The 23,491-nt window shown below is 73.3% G+C and overlaps 12 non-coding genes and 10 pseudogenes across 12 annotated transcripts; all 22 read left to right on the forward strand.

Moving 5' to 3' along the window:
- The first annotated feature begins 685 nt into the window (after positions 1 to 685).
- On the forward strand, positions 686 to 804 carry LOC133078444 (5S ribosomal RNA; annotated as a pseudogene).
- A 912-nt stretch (positions 805 to 1,716) lies between these two features.
- LOC133103951 (5S ribosomal RNA) lies at positions 1,717 to 1,835 on the forward strand. Its single transcript, XR_009703435.1, has one exon. It is a non-coding gene; the product is annotated as a 5S ribosomal RNA (ribosomal RNA).
- A 916-nt stretch (positions 1,836 to 2,751) lies between these two features.
- Positions 2,752 to 2,870, forward strand: LOC133078450 (5S ribosomal RNA; annotated as a pseudogene).
- Positions 2,871 to 3,782: 912 nt separating this feature from the next.
- Positions 3,783 to 3,901, forward strand: LOC133103958 (5S ribosomal RNA). The gene has a single exon (XR_009703436.1). It is a non-coding gene; the product is annotated as a 5S ribosomal RNA (ribosomal RNA).
- A 952-nt stretch (positions 3,902 to 4,853) lies between these two features.
- On the forward strand, positions 4,854 to 4,972 carry LOC133078457 (5S ribosomal RNA; annotated as a pseudogene).
- Positions 4,973 to 5,881: 909 nt separating this feature from the next.
- LOC133104227 (5S ribosomal RNA) lies at positions 5,882 to 6,000 on the forward strand. Its single transcript, XR_009703501.1, has one exon. It is a non-coding gene; the product is annotated as a 5S ribosomal RNA (ribosomal RNA).
- A 918-nt stretch (positions 6,001 to 6,918) lies between these two features.
- Positions 6,919 to 7,037, forward strand: LOC133103965 (5S ribosomal RNA). The gene has a single exon (XR_009703439.1). It is a non-coding gene; the product is annotated as a 5S ribosomal RNA (ribosomal RNA).
- A 952-nt stretch (positions 7,038 to 7,989) lies between these two features.
- Positions 7,990 to 8,108, forward strand: LOC133078464 (5S ribosomal RNA; annotated as a pseudogene).
- A 912-nt stretch (positions 8,109 to 9,020) lies between these two features.
- On the forward strand, positions 9,021 to 9,139 carry LOC133103970 (5S ribosomal RNA). Its single transcript, XR_009703440.1, has one exon. It is a non-coding gene; the product is annotated as a 5S ribosomal RNA (ribosomal RNA).
- Positions 9,140 to 10,085: 946 nt separating this feature from the next.
- LOC133078467 (5S ribosomal RNA) lies at positions 10,086 to 10,204 on the forward strand (annotated as a pseudogene).
- Positions 10,205 to 11,116: 912 nt separating this feature from the next.
- On the forward strand, positions 11,117 to 11,235 carry LOC133103977 (5S ribosomal RNA). The gene has a single exon (XR_009703441.1). It is a non-coding gene; the product is annotated as a 5S ribosomal RNA (ribosomal RNA).
- A 952-nt stretch (positions 11,236 to 12,187) lies between these two features.
- Positions 12,188 to 12,306, forward strand: LOC133078472 (5S ribosomal RNA; annotated as a pseudogene).
- A 911-nt stretch (positions 12,307 to 13,217) lies between these two features.
- Positions 13,218 to 13,336, forward strand: LOC133103981 (5S ribosomal RNA). The gene has a single exon (XR_009703444.1). It is a non-coding gene; the product is annotated as a 5S ribosomal RNA (ribosomal RNA).
- A 952-nt stretch (positions 13,337 to 14,288) lies between these two features.
- Positions 14,289 to 14,407, forward strand: LOC133078477 (5S ribosomal RNA; annotated as a pseudogene).
- A 912-nt stretch (positions 14,408 to 15,319) lies between these two features.
- Positions 15,320 to 15,438, forward strand: LOC133103986 (5S ribosomal RNA). The gene has a single exon (XR_009703445.1). It is a non-coding gene; the product is annotated as a 5S ribosomal RNA (ribosomal RNA).
- Positions 15,439 to 16,390: 952 nt separating this feature from the next.
- Positions 16,391 to 16,509, forward strand: LOC133078483 (5S ribosomal RNA; annotated as a pseudogene).
- A 912-nt stretch (positions 16,510 to 17,421) lies between these two features.
- Positions 17,422 to 17,540, forward strand: LOC133103994 (5S ribosomal RNA). Its single transcript, XR_009703449.1, has one exon. It is a non-coding gene; the product is annotated as a 5S ribosomal RNA (ribosomal RNA).
- A 946-nt stretch (positions 17,541 to 18,486) lies between these two features.
- On the forward strand, positions 18,487 to 18,605 carry LOC133078490 (5S ribosomal RNA; annotated as a pseudogene).
- A 912-nt stretch (positions 18,606 to 19,517) lies between these two features.
- On the forward strand, positions 19,518 to 19,636 carry LOC133104002 (5S ribosomal RNA). The gene has a single exon (XR_009703450.1). It is a non-coding gene; the product is annotated as a 5S ribosomal RNA (ribosomal RNA).
- A 952-nt stretch (positions 19,637 to 20,588) lies between these two features.
- On the forward strand, positions 20,589 to 20,707 carry LOC133078492 (5S ribosomal RNA; annotated as a pseudogene).
- Positions 20,708 to 21,619: 912 nt separating this feature from the next.
- On the forward strand, positions 21,620 to 21,738 carry LOC133104009 (5S ribosomal RNA). Its single transcript, XR_009703453.1, has one exon. It is a non-coding gene; the product is annotated as a 5S ribosomal RNA (ribosomal RNA).
- Positions 21,739 to 22,694: 956 nt separating this feature from the next.
- Positions 22,695 to 22,813, forward strand: LOC133104018 (5S ribosomal RNA). Its single transcript, XR_009703456.1, has one exon. It is a non-coding gene; the product is annotated as a 5S ribosomal RNA (ribosomal RNA).
- The last annotated feature ends 678 nt before the right edge of the window (positions 22,814 to 23,491 follow it).

A 23,491-nucleotide genomic window follows, 5' to 3' on the forward strand; every position in this document is an offset into this window, starting at 1 on the left:
CGCCGCAGGCCGGGGTGCCGTCGGTGCGGCCCACGAAGCCCTCGACCTGCACTTGGCCGCCCCCACCGGAGCCCAGCCGCGCCGCAGCCCCCTGTCTGCCCGTGTGTCTCTCCACAGCTCCCTCCGGAAAAAGCCCACCCTTTGCCACTTCGCCACGGCCGAGAGTGGGAGCGGGGTCGTGGGCTGGGACCGGTTCGCTGGGCTGGCTAGACACCAGGCGCCGGGAACTTTGCTCGGCAGTTGGCGTGGGGGCAAGGGTGGCGTTGCTGTGTCTAAGGGGCCGTGCCGGCTCAATGGTGGCTCCCAGTGGCTTCGGGCCAACTGCCGTTGGGCAGGCGGGCCGGCCAGGCCGTGGCTGGGCTGCGCCTAGCACTGTGTGGATTGACAGGGTGGGGAATGCACAAGGGACCGAGGGCCACAGGCCCTTAAGCCTCCGGGGCCAAGTCCTGTGAGCGTTGAGCGGCTCTGGGGCGGAGGGCCAAGCGCCTACAGGCCTGGAGGGTCCCGCCTGACCTGAGCTGCGAAGTCGCCCACAACTCCACCACCCCCGGGCCCTCGAGGCCTCCTGTCGCTTGCCTGGGCGGACGGCAGGGCCGCGCCGGAGAGGGTTGGCTGCCGGGCTGGCGGTAAGTCGCCAGCACCAGCGAAGCTAAGCCTCAAGAGGCACACCGTGGCCCCCGCTGCATTCTACGGCCACACCTCCCTGAACGCACCACACCTCGTCTGATCTCGGAAGCTAATCAGGGTCTGGCCTGTTTCGTACCTGGATGGGAGACCACATGGGAATACCGAGTGCTGTAGGCTTTTTTGCCTCCCGCTCCGCCTTGACATTTAGTGGCCCGCGGCCGAGGCCGCCTCCGCCCCCGCTGAGCACCGCTGCAGGCCTCACCTCCTCACGTCCCTCCCAACACAGCGCGCCGGAGGGATCGCTCCCCGCCGAGCTGGCTGGACATGCGGCCAGAATGCGGCCCTGGAAGGCAGCCGCCACCCCAGCCGCTCCCGTGGTGGCTGGCCCGGACCCAGACTCCGCCGCAGGCCGGGGTGCCGTCCGTGCGGCCCGCGAGGCCCTCGACCTGCACTTGGCCGCCCCCACCGGAGCCCAGCCGCGCCGCAGCCCCCTGTCTGCCCGTGTGTCTCTCCACAGCTCCCTCCGGAAAAAGCCCCCCCCTCCGCCGTTTCGCCACGGCCGGGGGCGGGAGCGGGGGCGGGGGCCGGGGCCGGTGCTCCGGGCCGGCCGGCCACAAGGCGCCGGGTCCTGTGCTCGGCGGGTGGCGTGGGGGCAAGGGTGGCCTTGCTGGGGCTAAGGGGCCGTGCCGACTCAATGGTGGCTCCCAGTGGGTTAAGGGCCGACTGCCGTCGGGCAGGAGGGCCGGCCCGGGCTGCGGCTGGGCTGCGCCTAGCGCCGCGTGGGCGGGCAGAGGGGAGGCCCAAGGGACCGCGGGCCCCGGGCCCTGAAGCCTCCGGGGCCACGTCCCTGTGAGCGACGTGCGGGATCTGGGGCGGGGCGCCAAGCGCCGAACGGTTTGGTGGGTCCCGCCCGCCCTGGGCTGGGAGGTCGCCGAACCCTCCGCCACCCCCCTGGTACCCGAGGCCGCCGTTGCCCTGCCTGGGCGGGCGGCGGGGCCCTGCCGGGGCGGGCTGGCCGCCGGGCTGGCGGGGAGGCGCAAGCGCCAGCGAAGCTGGGCCTCAAGAGGCACTCCGCGGGCCCCTTTTAACGTCTACGGCCATACCACCCTGAACGCGCCCGATCTCGTCTGATCTCGGAAGCTAAGCAGGGTCGGGCCTGGTTAGTACTTGGATGGGAGACCGCCTGGGAATACCGGGTGCTGTAGGCTTTTTGCCTCCCGCTCCGCCTTCTCCTTTAGTCGCCCGCCGCCTCCGCCCCCGCCCCCGCCCCCGCCCCCGCCGGGCAGCGCTGCAGGCCCCACCTCCTCCGGCCCCTCCCACCACAGCGCGCCAGAGGGGGCGCTCCGCGCCGGCCTGGCCGGCCAGGCGGCCAGAAGGCGGCCCTGGAAGGCAGCCGCCACCCCAGCCGCTCCCGTGGTGGCTGGCCCGGACCCAGACTCCGCCGCAGGCCGGGGTGCCGTCCGTGCGGCCCACGAAGCCCTCGACCTGCACTTGGCCGCCCCCACCGGAGCCCAGCCGCGCCGCAGCCCCCTGTCTGCCCGTGTGTCTCTCCACAGCTCCCTCCGGAAAAAGCCCACCCTTTGCCACTTCGCCACGGCCGAGAGTGGGAGCGGGGTCGTGGGCTGGGACCGGTTCGCTGGGCTGGCTAGACACCAGGCGCCGGGAACTTTGCTCGGCAGTTGGCGTGGGGGCAAGGGTGGCGTTGCTGTGTCTAAGGGGCCGTGCCGGCTCAATGGTGGCTCCCAGTGGCTTCGGGCCAACTGCCGTTGGGCAGGCGGGCCGGCCAGGCCGTGGCTGGGCTGCGCCTAGCACTGTGTGGATTGACAGGGTGGGGAATGCACAAGGGACCGAGGGCCACAGGCCCTTAAGCCTCCGGGGCCAAGTCCTGTGAGCGTTGAGCGGCTCTGGGGCGGAGGGCCAAGCGCCTACAGGCCTGGAGGGTCCCGCCTGACCTGAGCTGCGAAGTCGCCCACAACTCCACCACCCCCGGGCCCTCGAGGCCTCCTGTCGCTTGCCTGGGCGGACGGCAGGGCCGCGCCGGAGAGGGTTGGCTGCCGGGCTGGCGGTAAGTCGCCAGCACCAGCGAAGCTAAGCCTCAAGAGGCACACCGTGGCCCCCGCTGCATTCTACGGCCACACCTCCCTGAACGCACCACACCTCGTCTGATCTCGGAAGCTAATCAGGGTCTGGCCTGTTTCGTACCTGGATGGGAGACCACATGGGAATACCGAGTGCTGTAGGCTTTTTTGCCTCCCGCTCCGCCTTGACATTTAGTGGCCCGCGGCCGAGGCCGCCTCCGCCCCCGCTGAGCACCGCTGCAGGCCTCACCTCCTCACGTCCCTCCCAACACAGCGCGCCGGAGGGATCGCTCCCCGCCGAGCTGGCTGGACATGCGGCCAGAATGCGGCCCTGGAAGGCAGCCGCCACCCCAGCCGCTCCCGTGGTGGCTGGCCCGGACCCAGACTCCGCCGCAGGCCGGGGTGCCGTCCGTGCGGCCCGCGAGGCCCTCGACCTGCACTTGGCCGCCCCCACCGGAGCCCAGCCGCGCCGCAGCCCCCTGTCTGCCCGTGTGTCTCTCCACAGCTCCCTCCGGAAAAAGCCCCCCCCTCCGCCGTTTCGCCACGGCCGGGGGCGGGAGCGGGGGCGGGGGCCGGGGCCGGTGCTCCGGGCCGGCCGGCCACAAGGCGCCGGGTCCTGTGCTCGGCGGGTGGCGTGGGGGCAAGGGTGGCCTTGCTGGGGCTAAGGGGCCGTGCCGACTCAATGGTGGCTCCCAGTGGGTTAAGGGCCGACTGCCGTCGGGCAGGAGGGCCGGCCCGGGCTGCGGCTGGGCTGCGCCTAGCGCCGCGTGGGCGGGCAGAGGGGAGGCCCAAGGGACCGCGGGCCCCGGGCCCTGAAGCCTCCGGGGCCACGTCCCTGTGAGCGACGTGCGGGATCTGGGGCGGGGCGCCAAGCGCCGAACGGTTTGGTGGGTCCCGCCCGCCCTGGGCTGGGAGGTCGCCGAACCCTCCGCCACCCCCCTGGTACCCGAGGCCGCCGTTGCCCTGCCTGGGCGGGCGGCGGGGCCCTGCCGGGGCGGGCTGGCCGCCGGGCTGGCGGGGAGGCGCAAGCGCCAGCGAAGCTGGGCCTCAAGAGGCACTCCGCGGGCCCCTTTTAACGTCTACGGCCATACCACCCTGAACGCGCCCGATCTCGTCTGATCTCGGAAGCTAAGCAGGGTCGGGCCTGGTTAGTACTTGGATGGGAGACCGCCTGGGAATACCGGGTGCTGTAGGCTTTTTGCCTCCCGCTCCGCCTTCTCCTTTAGTCGCCCGCGGCCTAGGCCGAGGCCGAGGCCAAGGCCGAGGCCGCTGCCTCCGCCCCCGCCCCCGCCCCCGCCCCCGCCGGGCAGCGCTGCAGGCCCCACCTCCTCCGGCCCCTCCCACCACAGCGCGCCAGAGGGGGCGCTCCGCGCCGGCCTGGCCGGCCAGGCGGCCAGAAGGCGGCCCTGGAAGGCAGCCGCCACCCCAGCCGCTCCCGTGGTGGCTGGCCCGGACCCAGACTCCGCCGCAGGCCGGGGTGCCGTCCGTGCGGCCCGCGAGGCCCTCGACCTGCACTTGGCCGCCCCCACCGGAGCCCAGCCGCGCCGCAGCCCCCTGTCTGCCCGTGTGTCTCTCCACAGCTCCCTCCGGAAAAAGCCCACCCTTTGCCACTTCGCCACGGCCGAGAGTGGGAGCGGGGTCGTGGGCTGGGACCGGTTCGCTGGGCTGGCTAGACACCAGGCGCCGGGAACTTTGCTCGGCAGTTGGCGTGGGGGCAAGGGTGGCGTTGCTGTGTCTAAGGGGCCGTGCCGGCTCAATGGTGGCTCCCAGTGGCTTCGGGCCAACTGCCGTTGGGCAGGCGGGCCGGCCAGGCCGTGGCTGGGCTGCGCCTAGCACTGTGTGGATTGACAGGGTGGGGAATGCACAAGGGACCGAGGGCCACAGGCCCTTAAGCCTCCGGGGCCAAGTCCTGTGAGCGTTGAGCGGCTCTGGGGCGGAGGGCCAAGCGCCTACAGGCCTGGAGGGTCCCGCCTGACCTGAGCTGCGAAGTCGCCCACAACTCCACCACCCCCGGGCCCTCGAGGCCTCCTGTCGCTTGCCTGGGCGGACGGCAGGGCCGCGCCGGAGAGGGTTGGCTGCCGGGCTGGCGGTAAGTCGCCAGCACCAGCGAAGCTAAGCCTCAAGAGGCACACCGTGGCCCCCGCTGCATTCTACGGCCACACCTCCCTGAACGCACCACACCTCGTCTGATCTCGGAAGCTAATCAGGGTCTGGCCTGTTTCGTACCTGGATGGGAGACCACATGGGAATACCGAGTGCTGTAGGCTTTTTTGCCTCCCGCTCCGCCTTGACATTTAGTGGCCCGCGGCCGAGGCCGCCTCCGCCCCCGCTGAGCACCGCTGCAGGCCTCACCTCCTCACGTCCCTCCCAACACAGCGCGCCGGAGGGATCGCTCCCCGCCGAGCTGGCTGGACATGCGGCCAGAATGCGGCCCTGGAAGGCAGCCGCCACCCCAGCCGCTCCCGTGGTGGCTGGCCCGGACCCAGACTCCGCCGCAGGCCGGGGTGCCGTCCGTGCGGCCCGCGAGGCCCTCGACCTGCACTTGGCCGCCCCCACCGGAGCCCAGCCGCGCCGCAGCCCCCTGTCTGCCCGTGTGTCTCTCCACAGCTCCCTCCGGAAAAAGCCCCCCCTCCGCCGTTTCGCCACGGCCGGGGGCGGGAGCGGGGGCGGGGGCCGGGGCCGCTTCTCCGGGCCTGCCGGCCACCAGGGCCGGGGTCCTGTGCTCGGCGGGCGGCGTGGGGGCAAGGGGGGGCCTTGCTGGGGCTAAGGGGCCGTGCCCACTCCATGGTGGCTCCCAGTGGCTTCGGGCCAGCTGCTGCCCGGCCGGAGGGCCGGCCCGGCCGTGGCCGGGCTGCGCCTAACTCCGCGTGGGCGGGCAGGGGGGGATGCCCAAGGGACCGCGGCCGCCGGGCCCTGAAGCCTCCGGGGCCGCGTCCCTGTGAGCGTCGAGCGGGATCTGCGGCGGGGCGCCAAGCGCCGACGGGCCTGGAGCGTCCCGCCCGCCCTGGGCTGCGAGGTGGCCCACCACTCCGCCACCCCCGGGTCCCCGAGGCCTCCTGTCGCCTGCCTGGGCGGGCGGCAGGGCCCTGCCGGAGAGGGCTGGCCGCCGGCATGGCGGTAAGGCGCAGGCGCCAGCGAAGCTGGGCCTCAAGAGGCACCGCGCGGGCCCCTCCTGCGTCTACGGCCATACCACCCTGAACGTGCCCGATCTCGTCTGATCTCGGAAGCTAAGCAGGGTCGGGCCTGGTTAGTACTTGGATGGGAGACCGCCTGGGAATACCGGGTGCTGTAGGCTTTTTGCCTCCCGCTCCGCCTTCTCCTTTAGTCGCCCGCCGCCTCCGCCCCCGCCCCCGCCCCCGCCCCCGCCGGGCACCGCTGCAGGCCCCACCTCCTCCGGCCCCTCCCACCACAGCGCGCCAGAGGGGGCGCTCTCCGCCTGCCTGGCCGGCCAGGCGGCCAGAAGGCGGCCCTGGAAGGCAGCCGCATCCCAGCCGCTCCCGGGGTGGCTGGCCTGAACCCAGACTCCGCCTCAGGCCCGGGTGCCGGCCGTGCGGCCCGCGAGCCCCTTGACCTGCACCTGGCCGCCCCCACCAGCGCCCAGCCCCGGCGCAGCCACCTATCTGCCGGTGTGTCTCTCCACAGCTCCCTCCGGAAAAAGCCCCCCCTCCGCCGTTTCGCCACGGCCGGGGGCGGGAGCGGGGGCGGGGGCCGGGGCCGGTGCTCCGGGCCGGCCGGCCACAAGGCGCCGGGTCCTGTGCTCGGCGGGTGGCGTGGGGGCAAGGGTGGCCTTGCTGGGGCTAAGGGGCCGTGCCGACTCAATGGTGGCTCCCAGTGGGTTAAGGGCCGACTGCCGTCGGGCAGGAGGGCCGGCCCGGGCTGCGGCTGGGCTGCGCCTAGCGCCGCGTGGGCGGGCAGAGGGGAGGCCCAAGGGACCGCGGGCCCCGGGCCCTGAAGCCTCCGGGGCCACGTCCCTGTGAGCGACGTGCGGGATCTGGGGCGGGGCGCCAAGCGCCGAACGGTTTGGTGGGTCCCGCCCGCCCTGGGCTGGGAGGTCGCCGAACCCTCCGCCACCCCCCTGGTACCCGAGGCCGCCGTTGCCCTGCCTGGGCGGGCGGCGGGGCCCTGCCGGGGCGGGCTGGCCGCCGGGCTGGCGGGGAGGCGCAAGCGCCAGCGAAGCTGGGCCTCAAGAGGCACTCCGCGGGCCCCTTTTAACGTCTACGGCCATACCACCCTGAACGCGCCCGATCTCGTCTGATCTCGGAAGCTAAGCAGGGTCGGGCCTGGTTAGTACTTGGATGGGAGACCGCCTGGGAATACCGGGTGCTGTAGGCTTTTTGCCTCCCGCTCCGCCTTCTCCTTTAGTCGCCCGCGGCCTAGGCCGAGGCCGAGGCCAAGGCCGAGGCCGCTGCCTCCGCCCCCGCCCCCGCCCCCGCCCCCGCCGGGCAGCGCTGCAGGCCCCACCTCCTCCGGCCCCTCCCACCACAGCGCGCCAGAGGGGGCGCTCCGCGCCGGCCTGGCCGGCCAGGCGGCCAGAAGGCGGCCCTGGAAGGCAGCCGCCACCCCAGCCGCTCCCGTGGTGGCTGGCCCGGACCCAGACTCCGCCGCAGGCCGGGGTGCCGTCCGTGCGGCCCACGAAGCCCTCGACCTGCACTTGGCCGCCCCCACCGGAGCCCAGCCGCGCCGCAGCCCCCTGTCTGCCCGTGTGTCTCTCCACAGCTCCCTCCGGAAAAAGCCCACCCTTTGCCACTTCGCCACGGCCGAGAGTGGGAGCGGGGTCGTGGGCTGGGACCGGTTCGCTGGGCTGGCTAGACACCAGGCGCCGGGAACTTTGCTCGGCAGTTGGCGTGGGGGCAAGGGTGGCGTTGCTGTGTCTAAGGGGCCGTGCCGGCTCAATGGTGGCTCCCAGTGGCTTCGGGCCAACTGCCGTTGGGCAGGCGGGCCGGCCAGGCCGTGGCTGGGCTGCGCCTAGCACTGTGTGGATTGACAGGATGGGGAATGCACAAGGGACCGAGGGCCACAGGCCCTTAAGCCTCCGGGGCCAAGTCCTGTGAGCGTTGAGCGGCTCTGGGGCGGAGGGCCAAGCGCCTACAGGCCTGGAGGGTCCCGCCTGACCTGAGCTGCAAAGTCGCCCACAACTCCACCACCCCCGGGCCCTCGAGGCCTCCTGTCGCTTGCCTGGGCGGACGGCAGGGCCGCGCCGGAGAGGGTTGGCTGCCGGGCTGGCGGTAAGTCGCCAGCACCAGCGAAGCTAAGCCTCAAGAGGCACACCGTGGCCCCCGCTGCATTCTACGGCCACACCTCCCTGAACGCACCACACCTCGTCTGATCTCGGAAGCTAATCAGGGTCTGGCCTGTTTCGTACCTGGATGGGAGACCACATGGGAATACCGAGTGCTGTAGGCTTTTTTGCCTCCCGCTCCGCCTTGACATTTAGTGGCCCGCGGCCGAGGCCGCCTCCGCCCCCGCTGAGCACCGCTGCAGGCCTCACCTCCTCACGTCCCTCCCAACACAGCGCGCCGGAGGGATCGCTCCCCGCCGAGCTGGCTGGACATGCGGCCAGAATGCGGCCCTGGAAGGCAGCCGCCACCCCAGCCGCTCCCGTGGTGGCTGGCCCGGACCCAGACTCCGCCGCAGGCCGGGGTGCCGTCCGTGCGGCCCGCGAGGCCCTCGACCTGCACTTGGCCGCCCCCACCGGAGCCCAGCCGCGCCGCAGCCCCCTGTCTGCCCGTGTGTCTCTCCACAGCTCCCTCCGGAAAAAGCCCCCCCCTCCGCCGTTTCGCCACGGCCGGGGGCGGGAGCGGGGGCGGGGGCCGGGGCCGGTGCTCCGGGCCGGCCGGCCACAAGGCGCCGGGTCCTGTGCTCGGCGGGTGGCGTGGGGGCAAGGGTGGCCTTGCTGGGGCTAAGGGGCCGTGCCGACTCAATGGTGGCTCCCAGTGGGTTAAGGGCCGACTGCCGTCGGGCAGGAGGGCCGGCCCGGGCTGCGGCTGGGCTGCGCCTAGCGCCGCGTGGGCGGGCAGAGGGGAGGCCCAAGGGACCGCGGGCCCCGGGCCCTGAAGCCTCCGGGGCCACGTCCCTGTGAGCGACGTGCGGGATCTGGGGCGGGGCGCCAAGCGCCGAACGGTTTGGTGGGTCCCGCCCGCCCTGGGCTGGGAGGTCGCCGAACCCTCCGCCACCCCCCTGGTACCCGAGGCCGCCGTTGCCCTGCCTGGGCGGGCGGCGGGGCCCTGCCGGGGCGGGCTGGCCGCCGGGCTGGCGGGGAGGCGCAAGCGCCAGCGAAGCTGGGCCTCAAGAGGCACTCCGCGGGCCCCTTTTAACGTCTACGGCCATACCACCCTGAACGCGCCCGATCTCGTCTGATCTCGGAAGCTAAGCAGGGTCGGGCCTGGTTAGTACTTGGATGGGAGACCGCCTGGGAATACCGGGTGCTGTAGGCTTTTTGCCTCCCGCTCCGCCTTCTCCTTTAGTCGCCCGCGGCCTAGGCCGAGGCCGAGGCCAAGCCCGAGGCCGCTGCCTCCGCCCCCGCCCCCGCCCCCGCCGGGCAGCGCTGCAGGCCCCACCTCCTCCGGCCCCTCCCACCACAGCGCGCCAGAGGGGGCGCTCCTCGCCGGCCTGGCCGGCCAGGCGGCCAGAAGGCGGCCCTGGAAGGCAGCCGCCACCCCAGCCGCTCCCGTGGTGGCTGGCCCGGACCCAGACTCCGCCGCAGGCCGGGGTGCCGTCCGTGCGGCCCACGAAGCCCTCGACCTGCACTTGGCCGCCCCCACCGGAGCCCAGCCGCGCCGCAGCCCCCTGTCTGCCCGTGTGTCTCTCCACAGCTCCCTCCGGAAAAAGCCCACCCTTTGCCACTTCGCCACGGCCGAGAGTGGGAGCGGGGTCGTGGGCTGGGACCGGTTCGCTGGGCTGGCTAGACACCAGGCGCCGGGAACTTTGCTCGGCAGTTGGCGTGGGGGCAAGGGTGGCGTTGCTGTGTCTAAGGGGCCGTGCCGGCTCAATGGTGGCTCCCAGTGGCTTCGGGCCAACTGCCGTTGGGCAGGCGGGCCGGCCAGGCCGTGGCTGGGCTGCGCCTAGCACTGTGTGGATTGACAGGGTGGGGAATGCACAAGGGACCGAGGGCCACAGGCCCTTAAGCCTCCGGGGCCAAGTCCTGTGAGCGTTGAGCGGCTCTGGGGCGGAGGGCCAAGCGCCTACAGGCCTGGAGGGTCCCGCCTGACCTGAGCTGCGAAGTCGCCCACAACTCCACCACCCCCGGGCCCTCGAGGCCTCCTGTCGCTTGCCTGGGCGGACGGCAGGGCCGCGCCGGAGAGGGTTGGCTGCCGGGCTGGCGGTAAGTCGCCAGCACCAGCGAAGCTAAGCCTCAAGAGGCACACCGTGGCCCCCGCTGCATTCTACGGCCACACCTCCCTGAACGCACCACACCTCGTCTGATCTCGGAAGCTAATCAGGGTCTGGCCTGTTTCGTACCTGGATGGGAGACCACATGGGAATACCGAGTGCTGTAGGCTTTTTTGCCTCCCGCTCCGCCTTGACATTTAGTGGCCCGCGGCCGAGGCCGCCTCCGCCCCCGCTGAGCACCGCTGCAGGCCTCACCTCCTCACGTCCCTCCCAACACAGCGCGCCGGAGGGATCGCTCCCCGCCGAGCTGGCTGGACATGCGGCCAGAATGCGGCCCTGGAAGGCAGCCGCCACCCCAGCCGCTCCCGTGGTGGCTGGCCCGGACCCAGACTCCGCCGCAGGCCGGGGTGCCGTCCGTGCGGCCCGCGAGGCCCTCGACCTGCACTTGGCCGCCCCCACCGGAGCCCAGCCGCGCCGCAGCCCCCTGTCTGCCCGTGTGTCTCTCCACAGCTCCCTCCGGAAAAAGCCCCCCCCTCCGCCGTTTCGCCACGGCCGGGGGCGGGAGCGGGGGCGGGGGCCGGGGCCGGTGCTCCGGGCCGGCCGGCCACAAGGCGCCGGGTCCTGTGCTCGGCGGGTGGCGTGGGGGCAAGGGTGGCCTTGCTGGGGCTAAGGGGCCGTGCCGACTCAATGGTGGCTCCCAGTGGGTTAAGGGCCGACTGCCGTCGGGCAGGAGGGCCGGCCCGGGCTGCGGCTGGGCTGCGCCTAGCGCCGCGTGGGCGGGCAGAGGGGAGGCCCAAGGGACCGCGGGCCCCGGGCCCTGAAGCCTCCGGGGCCACGTCCCTGTGAGCGACGTGCGGGATCTGGGGCGGGGCGCCAAGCGCCGAACGGTTTGGTGGGTCCCGCCCGCCCTGGGCTGGGAGGTCGCCGAACCCTCCGCCACCCCCCTGGTACCCGAGGCCGCCGTTGCCCTGCCTGGGCGGGCGGCGGGGCCCTGCCGGGGCGGGCTGGCCGCCGGGCTGGCGGGGAGGCGCAAGCGCCAGCGAAGCTGGGCCTCAAGAGGCACTCCGCGGGCCCCTTTTAACGTCTACGGCCATACCACCCTGAACGCGCCCGATCTCGTCTGATCTCGGAAGCTAAGCAGGGTCGGGCCTGGTTAGTACTTGGATGGGAGACCGCCTGGGAATACCGGGTGCTGTAGGCTTTTTGCCTCCCGCTCCGCCTTCTCCTTTAGTCGCCCGCGGCCTAGGCCGAGGCCGAGGCCAAGGCCGAGGCCGCTGCCTCCGCCCCCGCCCCCGCCCCCGCCCCCGCCGGGCAGCGCTGCAGGCCCCACCTCCTCCGGCCCCTCCCACCACAGCGCGCCAGAGGGGGCGCTCCGCGCCGGCCTGGCCGGCCAGGCGGCCAGAAGGCGGCCCTGGAAGGCAGCCGCCACCCCAGCCGCTCCCGTGGTGGCTGGCCCGGACCCAGACTCCGCCGCAGGCCGGGGTGCCGTCCGTGCGGCCCACGAAGCCCTCGACCTGCACTTGGCCGCCCCCACCGGAGCCCAGCCGCGCCGCAGCCCCCTGTCTGCCCGTGTGTCTCTCCACAGCTCCCTCCGGAAAAAGCCCACCCTTTGCCACTTCGCCACGGCCGAGAGTGGGAGCGGGGTCGTGGGCTGGGACCGGTTCGCTGGGCTGGCTAGACACCAGGCGCCGGGAACTTTGCTCGGCAGTTGGCGTGGGGGCAAGGGTGGCGTTGCTGTGTCTAAGGGGCCGTGCCGGCTCAATGGTGGCTCCCAGTGGCTTCGGGCCAACTGCCGTTGGGCAGGCGGGCCGGCCAGGCCGTGGCTGGGCTGCGCCTAGCACTGTGTGGATTGACAGGGTGGGGAATGCACAAGGGACCGAGGGCCACAGGCCCTTAAGCCTCCGGGGCCAAGTCCTGTGAGCGTTGAGCGGCTCTGGGGCGGAGGGCCAAGCGCCTACAGGCCTGGAGGGTCCCGCCTGACCTGAGCTGCGAAGTCGCCCACAACTCCACCACCCCCGGGCCCTCGAGGCCTCCTGTCGCTTGCCTGGGCGGACGGCAGGGCCGCGCCGGAGAGGGTTGGCTGCCGGGCTGGCGGTAAGTCGCCAGCACCAGCGAAGCTAAGCCTCAAGAGGCACACCGTGGCCCCCGCTGCATTCTACGGCCACACCTCCCTGAACGCACCACACCTCGTCTGATCTCGGAAGCTAATCAGGGTCTGGCCTGTTTCGTACCTGGATGGGAGACCACATGGGAATACCGAGTGCTGTAGGCTTTTTTGCCTCCCGCTCCGCCTTGACATTTAGTGGCCCGCGGCCGAGGCCGCCTCCGCCCCCGCTGAGCACCGCTGCAGGCCTCACCTCCTCACGTCCCTCCCAACACAGCGCGCCGGAGGGATCGCTCCCCGCCGAGCTGGCTGGACATGCGGCCAGAATGCGGCCCTGGAAGGCAGCCGCCACCCCAGCCGCTCCCGTGGTGGCTGGCCCGGACCCAGACTCCGCCGCAGGCCGGGGTGCCGTCCGTGCGGCCCGCGAGGCCCTCGACCTGCACCTGGCCGCCCCCACCAGCGCCCAGCCCCGGCGCAGCCACCTATCTGCCGGTGTGTCTCTCCACAGCTCCCTCCGGAAAAAGCCCCCCCTCCGCCGTTTCGCCACGGCCGGGGGCGGGAGCGGGGGCGGGGGCCGGGGCCGGTGCTCCGGGCCGGCCGGCCACAAGGCGCCGGGTCCTGTGCTCGGCGGGTGGCGTGGGGGCAAGGGTGGCCTTGCTGGGGCTAAGGGGCCGTGCCGACTCAATGGTGGCTCCCAGTGGGTTAAGGGCCGACTGCCGTCGGGCAGGAGGGCCGGCCCGGGCTGCGGCTGGGCTGCGCCTAGCGCCGCGTGGGCGGGCAGAGGGGAGGCCCAAGGGACCGCGGGCCCCGGGCCCTGAAGCCTCCGGGGCCACGTCCCTGTGAGCGACGTGCGGGATCTGGGGCGGGGCGCCAAGCGCCGAACGGTTTGGTGGGTCCCGCCCGCCCTGGGCTGGGAGGTCGCCGAACCCTCCGCCACCCCCCTGGTACCCGAGGCCGCCGTTGCCCTGCCTGGGCGGGCGGCGGGGCCCTGCCGGGGCGGGCTGGCCGCCGGGCTGGCGGGGAGGCGCAAGCGCCAGCGAAGCTGGGCCTCAAGAGGCACTCCGCGGGCCCCTTTTAACGTCTACGGCCATACCACCCTGAACGCGCCCGATCTCGTCTGATCTCGGAAGCTAAGCAGGGTCGGGCCTGGTTAGTACTTGGATGGGAGACCGCCTGGGAATACCGGGTGCTGTAGGCTTTTTGCCTCCCGCTCCGCCTTCTCCTTTAGTCGCCCGCGGCCTAGGCCGAGGCCGAGGCCAAGGCCGAGGCCGCTGCCTCCGCCCCCGCCCCCGCCCCCGCCCCCGCCGGGCAGCGCTGCAGGCCCCACCTCCTCCGGCCCCTCCCACCACAGCGCGCCAGAGGGGGCGCTCCGCGCCGGCCTGGCCGGCCAGGCGGCCAGAAGGCGGCCCTGGAAGGCAGCCGCCACCCCAGCCGCTCCCGTGGTGGCTGGCCCGGACCCAGACTCCGCCGCAGGCCGGGGTGCCGTCCGTGCGGCCCACGAAGCCCTCGACCTGCACTTGGCCGCCCCCACCGGAGCCCAGCCGCGCCGCAGCCCCCTGTCTGCCCGTGTGTCTCTCCACAGCTCCCTCCGGAAAAAGCCCACCCTTTGCCACTTCGCCACGGCCGAGAGTGGGAGCGGGGTCGTGGGCTGGGACCGGTTCGCTGGGCTGGCTAGACACCAGGCGCCGGGAACTTTGCTCGGCAGTTGGCGTGGGGGCAAGGGTGGCGTTGCTGTGTCTAAGGGGCCGTGCCGGCTCAATGGTGGCTCCCAGTGGCTTCGGGCCAACTGCCGTTGGGCAGGCGGGCCGGCCAGGCCGTGGCTGGGCTGCGCCTAGCACTGTGTGGATTGACAGGATGGGGAATGCACAAGGGACCGAGGGCCACAGGCCCTTAAGCCTCCGGGGCCAAGTCCTGTGAGCGTTGAGCGGCTCTGGGGCGGAGGGCCAAGCGCCTACAGGCCTGGAGGGTCCCGCCTGACCTGAGCTGCGAAGTCGCCCACAACTCCACCACCCCCGGGCCCTCGAGGCCTCCTGTCGCTTGCCTGGGCGGACGGCAGGGCCGCGCCGGAGAGGGTTGGCTGCCGGGCTGGCGGTAAGTCGCCAGCACCAGCGAAGCTAAGCCTCAAGAGGCACACCGTGGCCCCCGCTGCATTCTACGGCCACACCTCCCTGAACGCACCACACCTCGTCTGATCTCGGAAGCTAATCAGGGTCTGGCCTGTTTCGTACCTGGATGGGAGACCACATGGGAATACCGAGTGCTGTAGGCTTTTTTGCCTCCCGCTCCGCCTTGACATTTAGTGGCCCGCGGCCGAGGCCGCCTCCGCCCCCGCTGAGCACCGCTGCAGGCCTCACCTCCTCACGTCCCTCCCAACACAGCGCGCCGGAGGGATCGCTCCCCGCCGAGCTGGCTGGACATGCGGCCAGAATGCGGCCCTGGAAGGCAGCCGCCACCCCAGCCGCTCCCGTGGTGGCTGGCCCGGACCCAGACTCCGCCGCAGGCCGGGGTGCCGTCCGTGCGGCCCGCGAGGCCCTCGACCTGCACTTGGCCGCCCCCACCGGAGCCCAGCCGCGCCGCAGCCCCCTGTCTGCCCGTGTGTCTCTCCACAGCTCCCTCCGGAAAAAGCCCCCCCCTCCGCCGTTTCGCCACGGCCGGGGGCGGGAGCGGGGGCGGGGGCCGGGGCCGGTGCTCCGGGCCGGCCGGCCACAAGGCGCCGGGTCCTGTGCTCGGCGGGTGGCGTGGGGGCAAGGGTGGCCTTGCTGGGGCTAAGGGGCCGTGCCGACTCAATGGTGGCTCCCAGTGGGTTAAGGGCCGACTGCCGTCGGGCAGGAGGGCCGGCCCGGGCTGCGGCTGGGCTGCGCCTAGCGCCGCGTGGGCGGGCAGAGGGGAGGCCCAAGGGACCGCGGGCCCCGGGCCCTGAAGCCTCCGGGGCCACGTCCCTGTGAGCGACGTGCGGGATCTGGGGCGGGGCGCCAAGCGCCGAACGGTTTGGTGGGTCCCGCCCACCCTGGGCTGGGAGGTCGCCGAACCCTCCGCCACCCCCCTGGTACCCGAGGCCGCCGTTGCCCTGCCTGGGCGGGCGGCGGGGCCCTGCCGGGGCGGGCTGGCCGCCGGGCTGGCGGGGAGGCGCAAGCGCCAGCGAAGCTGGGCCTCAAGAGGCACTCCGCGGGCCCCTTTTAACGTCTACGGCCATACCACCCTGAACGCGCCCGATCTCGTCTGATCTCGGAAGCTAAGCAGGGTCGGGCCTGGTTAGTACTTGGATGGGAGACCGCCTGGGAATACCGGGTGCTGTAGGCTTTTTGCCTCCCGCTCCGCCTTCTCCTTTAGTCGCCCGCGGCCTAGGCCGAGGCCGAGGCCAAGGCCGAGGCCGCTGCCTCCGCCCCCGCCCCCGCCCCCGCCCCCGCCGGGCAGCGCTGCAGGCCCCACCTCCTCCGGCCCCTCCCACCACAGCGCGCCAGAGGGGGCGCTCCGCGCCGGCCTGGCCGGCCAGGCGGCCAGAAGGCGGCCCTGGAAGGCAGCCGCCACCCCAGCCGCTCCCGTGGTGGCTGGCCCGGACCCAGACTCCGCCGCAGGCCGGGGTGCCGTCCGTGCGGCCCACGAAGCCCTCGACCTGCACTTGGCCGCCCCCACCGGAGCCCAGCCGCGCCGCAGCCCCCTGTCTGCCCGTGTGTCTCTCCACAGCTCCCTCCGGAAAAAGCCCACCCTTTGCCACTTCGCCACGGCCGAGAGTGGGAGCGGGGTCGTGGGCTGGGACCGGTTCGCTGGGCTGGCTAGACACCAGGCGCCGGGAACTTTGCTCGGCAGTTGGCGTGGGGGCAAGGGTGGCGTTGCTGTGTCTAAGGGGCCGTGCCGGCTCAATGGTGGCTCCCAGTGGCTTCGGGCCAACTGCCGTTGGGCAGGCGGGCCGGCCAGGCCGTGGCTGGGCTGCGCCTAGCACTGTGTGGATTGACAGGGTGGGGAATGCACAAGGGACCGAGGGCCACAGGCCCTTAAGCCTCCGGGGCCAAGTCCTGTGAGCGTTGAGCGGCTCTGGGGCGGAGGGCCAAGCGCCTACAGGCCTGGAGGGTCCCGCCTGACCTGAGCTGCGAAGTCGCCCACAACTCCACCACCCCCGGGCCCTCGAGGCCTCCTGTCGCTTGCCTGGGCGGACGGCAGGGCCGCGCCGGAGAGGGTTGGCTGCCGGGCTGGCGGTAAGTCGCCAGCACCAGCGAAGCTAAGCCTCAAGAGGCACACCGTGGCCCCCGCTGCATTCTACGGCCACACCTCCCTGAACGCACCACACCTCGTCTGATCTCGGAAGCTAATCAGGGTCTGGCCTGTTTCGTACCTGGATGGGAGACCACATGGGAATACCGAGTGCTGTAGGCTTTTTTGCCTCCCGCTCCGCCTTGACATTTAGTGGCCCGCGGCCGAGGCCGCCTCCGCCCCCGCTGAGCACCGCTGCAGGCCTCACCTCCTCACGTCCCTCCCAACACAGCGCGCCGGAGGGATCGCTCCCCGCCGAGCTGGCTGGACATGCGGCCAGAATGCGGCCCTGGAAGGCAGCCGCCACCCCAGCCGCTCCCGTGGTGGCTGGCCCGGACCCAGACTCCGCCGCAGGCCGGGGTGCCGTCCGTGCGGCCCGCGAGGCCCTCGACCTGCACTTGGCCGCCCCCACCGGAGCCCAGCCGCGCCGCAGCCCCCTGTCTGCCCGTGTGTCTCTCCACAGCTCCCTCCGGAAAAAGCCCCCCCCTCCGCCGTTTCGCCACGGCCGGGGGCGGGAGCGGGGGCGGGGGCCGGGGCCGGTGCTCCGGGCCGGCCGGCCACAAGGCGCCGGGTCCTGTGCTCGGCGGGTGGCGTGGGGGCAAGGGTGGCCTTGCTGGGGCTAAGGGGCCGTGCCGACTCAATGGTGGCTCCCAGTGGGTTAAGGGCCGACTGCCGTCGGGCAGGAGGGCCGGCCCGGGCTGCGGCTGGGCTGCGCCTAGCGCCGCGTGGGCGGGCAGAGGGGAGGCCCAAGGGACCGCGGGCCCCGGGCCCTGAAGCCTCCGGGGCCACGTCCCTGTGAGCGACGTGCGGGATCTGGGGCGGGGCGCCAAGCGCCGAACGGTTTGGTGGGTCCCGCCCGCCCTGGGCTGGGAGGTCGCCGAACCCTCCGCCACCCCCCTGGTACCCGAGGCCGCCGTTGCCCTGCCTGGGCGGGCGGCGGGGCCCTGCCGGGGCGGGCTGGCCGCCGGGCTGGCGGGGAGGCGCAAGCGCCAGCGAAGCTGGGCCTCAAGAGGCACTCCGCGGGCCCCTTTTAACGTCTACGGCCATACCACCCTGAACGCGCCCGATCTCGTCTGATCTCGGAAGCTAAGCAGGGTCGGGCCTGGTTAGTACTTGGATGGGAGACCGCCTGGGAATACCGGGTGCTGTAGGCTTTTTGCCTCCCGCTCCGCCTTCTCCTTTAGTCGCCCGCGGCCTAGGCCGAGGCCGAGGCCAAGGCCGAGGCCGCTGCCTCCGCCCCCGCCCCCGCCCCCGCCGGGCAGCGCTGCAGGCCCCACCTCCTCCGGCCCCTCCCACCACAGCGCGCCAGAGGGGGCGCTCCTCGCCGGCCTGGCCGGCCAGGCGGCCAGAAGGCGGCCCTGGAAGGCAGCCGCCACCCCAGCCGCTCCCGTGGTGGCTGGCCCGGACCCAGACTCCGCCGCAGGCCGGGGTGCCGTCCGTGCGGCCCACGAAGCCCTCGACCTGCACTTGGCCGCCCCCACCGGAGCCCAGCCGCGCCGCAGCCCCCTGTCTGCCCGTGTGTCTCTCCACAGCTCCCTCCGGAAAAAGCCCACCCTTTGCCACTTCGCCACGGCCGAGAGTGGGAGCGGGGTCGTGGGCTGGGACCGGTTCGCTGGGCTGGCTAGACACCAGGCGCCGGGAACTTTGCTCGGCAGTTGGCGTGGGGGCAAGGGTGGCGTTGCTGTGTCTAAGGGGCCGTGCCGGCTCAATGGTGGCTCCCAGTGGCTTCGGGCCAACTGCCGTTGGGCAGGCGGGCCGGCCAGGCCGTGGCTGGGCTGCGCCTAGCACTGTGTGGATTGACAGGGTGGGGAATGCACAAGGGACCGAGGGCCACAGGCCCTTAAGCCTCCGGGGCCAAGTCCTGTGAGCGTTGAGCGGCTCTGGGGCGGAGGGCCAAGCGCCTACAGGCCTGGAGGGTCCCGCCTGACCTGAGCTGCGAAGTCGCCCACAACTCCACCACCCCCGGGCCCTCGAGGCCTCCTGTCGCTTGCCTGGGCGGACGGCAGGGCCGCGCCGGAGAGGGTTGGCTGCCGGGCTGGCGGTAAGTCGCCAGCACCAGCGAAGCTAAGCCTCAAGAGGCACACCGTGGCCCCCGCTGCATTCTACGGCCACACCTCCCTGAACGCACCACACCTCGTCTGATCTCGGAAGCTAATCAGGGTCTGGCCTGTTTCGTACCTGGATGGGAGACCACATGGGAATACCGAGTGCTGTAGGCTTTTTTGCCTCCCGCTCCGCCTTGACATTTAGTGGCCCGCGGCCGAGGCCGCCTCCGCCCCCGCTGAGCACCGCTGCAGGCCTCACCTCCTCACGTCCCTCCCAACACAGCGCGCCGGAGGGATCGCTCCCCGCCGAGCTGGCTGGACATGCGGCCAGAATGCGGCCCTGGAAGGCAGCCGCCACCCCAGCCGCTCCCGTGGTGGCTGGCCCGGACCCAGACTCCGCCGCAGGCCGGGGTGCCGTCCGTGCGGCCCGCGAGGCCCTCGACCTGCACTTGGCCGCCCCCACCGGAGCCCAGCCGCGCCGCAGCCCCCTGTCTGCCCGTGTGTCTCTCCACAGCTCCCTCCGGAAAAAGCCCCCCCCTCCGCCGTTTCGCCACGGCCGGGGGCGGGAGCGGGGGCGGGGGCCGGGGCCGGTGCTCCGGGCCGGCCGGCCACAAGGCGCCGGGTCCTGTGCTCGGCGGGTGGCGTGGGGGCAAGGGTGGCCTTGCTGGGGCTAAGGGGCCGTGCCGACTCAATGGTGGCTCCCAGTGGGTTAAGGGCCGACTGCCGTCGGGCAGGAGGGCCGGCCCGGGCTGCGGCTGGGCTGCGCCTAGCGCCGCGTGGGCGGGCAGAGGGGAGGCCCAAGGGACCGCGGGCCCCGGGCCCTGAAGCCTCCGGGGCCACGTCCCTGTGAGCGACGTGCGGGATCTGGGGCGGGGCGCCAAGCGCCGAACGGTTTGGTGGGTCCCGCCCGCCCTGGGCTGGGAGGTCGCCGAACCCTCCGCCACCCCCCTGGTACCCGAGGCCGCCGTTGCCCTGCCTGGGCGGGCGGCGGGGCCCTGCCGGGGCGGGCTGGCCGCCGGGCTGGCGGGGAGGCGCAAGCGCCAGCGAAGCTGGGCCTCAAGAGGCACTCCGCGGGCCCCTTTTAACGTCTACGGCCATACCACCCTGAACGCGCCCGATCTCGTCTGATCTCGGAAGCTAAGCAGGGTCGGGCCTGGTTAGTACTTGGATGGGAGACCGCCTGGGAATACCGGGTGCTGTAGGCTTTTTGCCTCCCGCTCCGCCTTCTCCTTTAGTCGCCCGCGGCCTAGGCCGAGGCCGAGGCCAAGGCCGAGGCCGCTGCCTCCGCCCCCGCCCCCGCCCCCGCCCCCGCCGGGCAGCGCTGCAGGCCCCACCTCCTCCGGCCCCTCCCACCACAGCGCGCCAGAGGGGGCGCTCCGCGCCGGCCTGGCCGGCCAGGCGGCCAGAAGGCGGCCCTGGAAGGCAGCCGCCACCCCAGCCGCTCCCGTGGTGGCTGGCCCGGACCCAGACTCCGCCGCAGGCCGGGGTGCCGTCCGTGCGGCCCACGAAGCCCTCGACCTGCACTTGGCCGCCCCCACCGGAGCCCAGCCGCGCCGCAGCCCCCTGTCTGCCCGTGTGTCTCTCCACAGCTCCCTCCGGAAAAAGCCCACCCTTTGCCACTTCGCCACGGCCGAGAGTGGGAGCGGGGTCGTGGGCTGGGACCGGTTCGCTGGGCTGGCTAGACACCAGGCGCCGGGAACTTTGCTCGGCAGTTGGCGTGGGGGCAAGGGTGGCGTTGCTGTGTCTAAGGGGCCGTGCCGGCTCAATGGTGGCTCCCAGTGGCTTCGGGCCAACTGCCGTTGGGCAGGCGGGCCGGCCAGGCCGTGGCTGGGCTGCGCCTAGCACTGTGTGGATTGACAGGGTGGGGAATGCACAAGGGACCGAGGGCCACAGGCCCTTAAGCCTCCGGGGCCAAGTCCTGTGAGCGTTGAGCGGCTCTGGGGCGGAGGGCCAAGCGCCTACAGGCCTGGAGGGTCCCGCCTGACCTGAGCTGCGAAGTCGCCCACAACTCCACCACCCCCGGGCCCTCGAGGCCTCCTGTCGCTTGCCTGGGCGGACGGCAGGGCCGCGCCGGAGAGGGTTGGCTGCCGGGCTGGCGGTAAGTCGCCAGCACCAGCGAAGCTAAGCCTCAAGAGGCACACCGTGGCCCCCGCTGCATTCTACGGCCACACCTCCCTGAACGCACCACACCTCGTCTGATCTCGGAAGCTAATCAGGGTCTGGCCTGTTTCGTACCTGGATGGGAGACCACATGGGAATACCGAGTGCTGTAGGCTTTTTTGCCTCCCGCTCCGCCTTGACATTTAGTGGCCCGCGGCCGAGGCCGCCTCCGCCCCCGCTGAGCACCGCTGCAGGCCTCACCTCCTCACGTCCCTCCCAACACAGCGCGCCGGAGGGATCGCTCCCCGCCGAGCTGGCTGGACATGCGGCCAGAATGCGGCCCTGGAAGGCAGCCGCCACCCCAGCCGCTCCCGTGGTGGCTGGCCCGGACCCAGACTCCGCCGCAGGCCGGGGTGCCGTCCGTGCGGCCCGCGAGGCCCTCGACCTGCACTTGGCCGCCCCCACCGGAGCCCAGCCGCGCCGCAGCCCCCTGTCTGCCCGTGTGTCTCTCCACAGCTCCCTCCGGAAAAAGCCCCCCCCTCCGCCGTTTCGCCACGGCCGGGGGCGGGAGCGGGGGCGGGGGCCGGGGCCGGTGCTCCGGGCCGGCCGGCCACAAGGCGCCGGGTCCTGTGCTCGGCGGGTGGCGTGGGGGCAAGGGTGGCCTTGCTGGGGCTAAGGGGCCGTGCCGACTCAATGGTGGCTCCCAGTGGGTTAAGGGCCGACTGCCGTCGGGCAGGAGGGCCGGCCCGGGCTGCGGCTGGGCTGCGCCTAGCGCCGCGTGGGCGGGCAGAGGGGAGGCCCAAGGGACCGCGGGCCCCGGGCCCTGAAGCCTCCGGGGCCACGTCCCTGTGAGCGACGTGCGGGATCTGGGGCGGGGCGCCAAGCGCCGAACGGTTTGGTGGGTCCCGCCCGCCCTGGGCTGGGAGGTCGCCGAACCCTCCGCCACCCCCCTGGTACCCGAGGCCGCCGTTGCCCTGCCTGGGCGGGCGGCGGGGCCCTGCCGGGGCGGGCTGGCCGCCGGGCTGGCGGGGAGGCGCAAGCGCCAGCGAAGCTGGGCCTCAAGAGGCACTCCGCGGGCCCCTTTTAACGTCTACGGCCATACCACCCTGAACGCGCCCGATCTCGTCTGATCTCGGAAGCTAAGCAGGGTCGGGCCTGGTTAGTACTTGGATGGGAGACCGCCTGGGAATACCGGGTGCTGTAGGCTTTTTGCCTCCCGCTCCGCCTTCTCCTTTAGTCGCCCGCGGCCTAGGCCGAGGCCGAGGCCAAGGCCGAGGCCGCTGCCTCCGCCCCCGCCCCCGCCCCCGCCCCCGCCGGGCAGCGCTGCAGGCCCCACCTCCTCCGGCCCCTCCCACCACAGCGCGCCAGAGGGGGCGCTCCGCGCCGGCCTGGCCGGCCAGGCGGCCAGAAGGCGGCCCTGGAAGGCAGCCGCCACCCCAGCCGCTCCCGTGGTGGCTGGCCCGGACCCAGACTCCGCCGCAGGCCGGGGTGCCGTCCGTGCGGCCCGCGAGGCCCTCGACCTACACTTGGCCGCCCCCACCGGAGCCCAGCCGCGCCGCAGCCCCCTGTCTGCCCGTGTGTCTCTCCACAGCTCCCTCCGGAAAAAGCCCCCCCCTCCGCCGTTTCGCCACGGCCGGGGGCGGGAGCGGGGGCGGGGGCCGGGGCCGGTGCTCCGGGCCGGCCGGCCACAAGGCGCCGGGTCCTGTGCTCGGCGGGTGGCGTGGGGGCAAGGGTGGCCTTGCTGGGGCTAAGGGGCCGTGCCGACTCAATGGTGGCTCCCAGTGGGTTAAGGGCCGACTGCCGTCGGGCAGGAGGGCCGGCCCGGGCTGCGGCTGGGCTGCGCCTAGCGCCGCGTGGGCGGGCAGAGGGGAGGCCCAAGGGACCGCGGGCCCCGGGCCCTGAAGCCTCCGGGGCCACGTCCCTGTGAGCGACGTGCGGGATCTGGGGCGGGGCGCCAAGCGCCGAACGGTTTGGTGGGTCCCGCCCGCCCTGGGCTGGGAGGTCGCCGAACCCTCCGCCACCCCCCTGGTACCCGAGGCCGCCGTTGCCCTGCCTGGGCGGGCGGCGGGGCCCTGCCGGGGCGGGCTGGCCGCCGGGCTGGCGGGGAGGCGCAAGCGCCAGCGAAGCTGGGCCTCAAGAGGCACTCCGCGGGCCCCTTTTAACGTCTACGGCCATACCACCCTGAACGCGCCCGATCTCGTCTGATCTCGGAAGCTAAGCAGGGTCGGGCCTGGTTAGTACTTGGATGGGAGACCGCCTGGGAATACCGGGTGCTGTAGGCTTTTTGCCTCCCGCTCCGCCTTCTCCTTTAGTCGCCCGCGGCCTAGGCCGAGGCCGAGGCCAAGGCCGAGGCCGCTGCCTCCGCCCCCGCCCCCGCCCCCGCCGGGCAGCGCTGCAGGCCCCACCTCCTCCGGCCCCTCCCACCACAGCGCGCCAGAGGGGGCGCTCCTCGCCGGCCTGGCCGGCCAGGCGGCCAGAAGGCGGCCCTGGAAGGCAGCCGCCACCCCAGCCGCTCCCGTGGTGGCTGGCCCGGACCCAGACTCCGCCGCAGGCCGGGGTGCCGTCCGTGCGGCCCACGAAGCCCTCGACCTGCACTTGGCCGCCCCCACCGGAGCCCAGCCGCGCCGCAGCCCCCTGTCTGCCCGTGTGTCTCTCCACAGCTCCCTCCGGAAAAAGCCCACCCTTTGCCACTTCGCCACGGCCGAGAGTGGGAGCGGGGTCGTGGGCTGGGACCGGTTCGCTGGGCTGGCTAGACACCAGGCGCCGGGAACTTTGCTCGGCAGTTGGCGTGGGGGCAAGGGTGGCGTTGCTGTGTCTAAGGGGCCGTGCCGGCTCAATGGTGGCTCCCAGTGGCTTCGGGCCAACTGCCGTTGGGCAGGCGGGCCGGCCAGGCCGTGGCTGGGCTGCGCCTAGCACTGTGTGGATTGACAGGGTGGGGAATGCACAAGGGACCGAGGGCC

This window comes from Eubalaena glacialis, chromosome 1, assembly GCF_028564815.1.
Source record: "Eubalaena glacialis isolate mEubGla1 chromosome 1, mEubGla1.1.hap2.+ XY, whole genome shotgun sequence".
NCBI classification, from domain to species: Eukaryota; Metazoa; Chordata; class Mammalia; order Artiodactyla; family Balaenidae; genus Eubalaena; species Eubalaena glacialis.